Raw genomic sequence first — 3605 nt, 5'->3', positions numbered from 1 at the left:
ATTGAGTAATACAAAATTAATAATAATTAATAATAACATTATGAGGATATGGCGGGTGGTGTGCATGTTTGTTATTATTATTGATTAGGCTTATTATTGATGTTATCCCAATATCAATACTACCGAAGCATCTCACAGCTGAATAGGCCTAAAGTACATGTGTTGTCTTCAGCACAAGCTAATTTAGATAACTCTGACATCTCTCTGTATTAATATGATAACTCTGACATCTCTCTGTATTAATATGATAACTCTGACATCTCTCTGTATTAATATGATAACTCTGACATCTCTCAGTATTAATATGATAACTCTGACATCTCTCAGTATTAATATGATAACTCTGACATCTCTCAGTATTAATATGATAACTCTGACATCTCTCTGTATTAATATGAGGGATACTGTTTTGATGAGCATGTTGACCTACCGCTCTATGACTAAGTAAGCCTGGGTCCTACAGCGCATGCTCTATAAACATCTCTCTGTTCAGCCTTCAACTGACACACAGCTACAGTAGAAAGTACGTTGTTCCCGAACCGGGTCCAAAACACAAGATCTGAACCGGGTCCAAAACACATGGTCTGAACCGGGTCCAAAACACATGGTCTGAACCGGGTCCAAAACACAAGATCTGAACCGGGTCCAAAACACAAGATCTGAACCGGGTCCAAAGGTTCGAGTCGCCTCCTGCTGCCGTGCGCTCATACTGTAATATAGCCTACAACTGTGCGTGGAAACTAGTAAGCCTATAGGATAAATACTCCAATTATCACAACTAAATGCAGTTTCCTTCTATCAATAAGGTTTCTCTCAAAAGTTTATAAAAATACATTATTTTCTCATTGATAAAAAAAAAAAAAAAACAGACACACAAACTTCAAGTTCATGAAGCTCAGACCGTGCAGGTCCCATTCACACCCAGAACACTGAAACCTAACAGTCAGACATTACCGGGCCTAACGGCCTAACGGGCTAAACTACTGAGACGTCATTAACGGTTATAAAGCGTTACCTGGCGCAGACACGGCACGTTAGTCGTTTCCGTCTTTTGGGAATCTTCATTTGTGATGTTTTAAGAAACACAAAACGTCCTGTTATCAAACTGGACCTCCGGCCGGAGGAGTGGCCCGGACCGGACGATGTGTCCTCACCTCTCCGGCTTACCTGCCCCCTCTCCCGGGTGGGATGAGGAACACATCCATTGCCAGAACTTTGGGAAGGCCAATTATGAACTTCAGCTCAGACGTCCGACTCTACTGTAGGCATGTCATAAATTGTCGGCATTTTGAGGAAGGCTATAACACAGACCCATAACATCCCAAACACAATCTATCAACCAAATCATCACTTTAAAATACATTCCATTACAAAAAAAGTAGTTTTCATCGTTATTGTTCTTTTGTCTTCCAGCTGCTCGTCCAGTAACGGTATCTACACCATGGAGACTGTGTCATGCGGTTTCCTGTGATAACACCCTGCAGCGGACAGGTGCACCGCGGCTTTGCTTGAATACACAATTCAAAGTCAACGTCGAAACCCGAAATTCAGCCGCTCCTCTCCGGTAAACCGCTCCGATGTACGGCATCGTTTTTTCTACTGACGTCTCGATTGACAGTCCGGTAATATCTCCCGGTCCTCCCGGTTCCCACGGTCCCCGGTCCACCCCATCCCGCTCCGCCGTGGTTGTCCGCACTGCAGCGCAGCCTCATGTCCCACCTCTCACTACCACCCTTCCGCCGACAGGTGGCGGCCTCGAGTCACGCCCCATTAAGACACTGCAAGAAACCCCCTCTAGCCTGGTCCCGCCTCCCCAACCTCCTACCCCAATGACAGGCCGTCCCTTCTCCACGCGCGGAAGGAAAGAGACGTCTATTGGACACATTTACAGTCCGTCAACCTCTCAATAATGCATCTTTAGGATGACAATGCTCGGTGTTTTGTTATAAGTAGGCCGATAACACCCTGAATTAAAACAGACTACAAACCGAAACATACTGGAGAGATTCAACAACTCAGAACTACAAATCCCATACTGGAATAGCCTAGAGAACGCTAAACTAAGAATGAAGAAAAAGCAGCATAATAATTGTTGTTTCACAGCTCTATAATAAACAGAAACATCTATGACAATAATACAGGCTGTCTGTATCAATATTTCACGGATGTTTCCAACCCAAACACACACACACAAGCTTCTCATCACCTGGGCCTCGGGTATATACACACACACACACACACAATAGGTTTCTGCAGCGCTGTTTACATAACCCTTCCCTAAAGGATAGAAGGTGGAACAGGAAACGTTTCTTCTTACCTAAATCTCTCCCTCCGTGCTGACATGAACACCGTGAGGACTTGACGAGGCGCATCGTCAAAACTAGTCCAGGAGGCTCGCCATTTCTACAGTAGCATCCTCCTCCTCCTCCCTCTCTCTCTCTCTCTCTCTCTCTCTCCCCTCCCTGCCTCATCCCAGTGGCATCAGCATCACTGCTCACCGCGTCGCTCCCTCCTCCCCCCCCCCCTCCCTCCGCCATCTTCTTCGTCGTCTGTGTTTTCCACAAAGTTACAGAGCCTCTACCGCCCCCTGCCGGAGGGGGTGGAGCTTCTCAACCCAAAACAGCGCAATCATCACAATTATAGATGCACTCGTGTGACGGAAACAACAACGTAACATAAACATACAAGTAAAACATACAGCAAGCATGGGTTTATTTCAGAATGGAAACAGTCAAGCATCAACAACAACAGCAACAGATTCCTTCATTAGACATTTCATATAAATCCAGTTTTCCCTTCAAAGTCCATTATTAAATGCAGCGTTCCCTTCAACAAGTATACATTTCACTGAGGGGTTCAGCTAATCTCATGTTGATTTTTTGTCAAGATATTTACATACGTGTATATGAGATATAAACAATATAAATCTTAATACCACATTGTAGAATATTACCGTTCATAGTGTACTGTCATATATAAAGCTTTCTTTTATGATCCATCAGGCATGATAATAGAAGTATGAACAGACTGTATATTCATTGATTTCCGTTCAAACATGTAAAGCTGAATTAGACTGTTGGTGTTCCCTTCTTAGTGTGTGTGTGTGTGTGTGTGTGTGTGTGTGTGTGTGTGTGTGTACAGAGTGGAAGGTGGGGTTGGTGTGTGTGTGTGTGTGTGTGTGTGTACAGAGTGGAAGGTGGGGTTGGGGAAGTTGGTGTGTGTGTGTGTGTGTGTGTGTGTGTGTGTGTATACAGAGTGGAAGGTGGGGTTGGTGTGTGTGTGTGTGTGTGTGTGTACAGAGTGGAAGGTGGGGTTGGTGTGTGTGTGTGTGTGTGTGTGTGTACAGAGTGGAAGGTGGGGTTGGGGAAGTTGGTGTGTGTGTGTGTGTATACAGAGTGGAAAGTGGGGTTGGTGTGTGTGTGTGTGTGTGTGTACAGAGTGGAAGGTGGGGTTGGTGTGTGTGTGTGTGTGTGTGTGTACAGAGTGGAAGGTGGGGTTGGTGTGTGTGTGTGTGTACAGAGTGGAAGGTGGGGTTGGTGTGTGTGTGTGTGTGTGTATACAGAGTGGAAAGTGGGGTTGGTGTGTGTGTGTGTACAGAGTGGAAG

At 45.1% G+C, this 3605-nt stretch overlaps 1 protein-coding gene across 1 annotated transcript in view; it reads right to left on the bottom strand.

Moving 5' to 3' along the window:
* Positions 1-2682: 2682 nt before the first annotated feature.
* tpcn3 (two pore segment channel 3) overlaps positions 2683-3605 on the bottom strand; it is a 19287-nt gene continuing 18364 nt past the window's right edge. The window contains exon 20 of the mRNA XM_083697948.1: positions 2683-3605. This exon is cut by the window's right edge and continues 382 nt beyond it. The gene's annotated coding sequence lies outside the window, so the exon portion shown is untranslated.

This window comes from Argentina silus, assembly GCF_951799395.1.
Source record: "Argentina silus genome assembly, contig: scaffold_126, whole genome shotgun sequence".
In the NCBI taxonomy this organism is placed as follows: Eukaryota; Metazoa; Chordata; class Actinopteri; order Argentiniformes; family Argentinidae; genus Argentina; species Argentina silus.
Note: the sequence above shows the minus strand (reverse complement) of the source record. Positions and strands in the feature narration are given on the sequence as shown.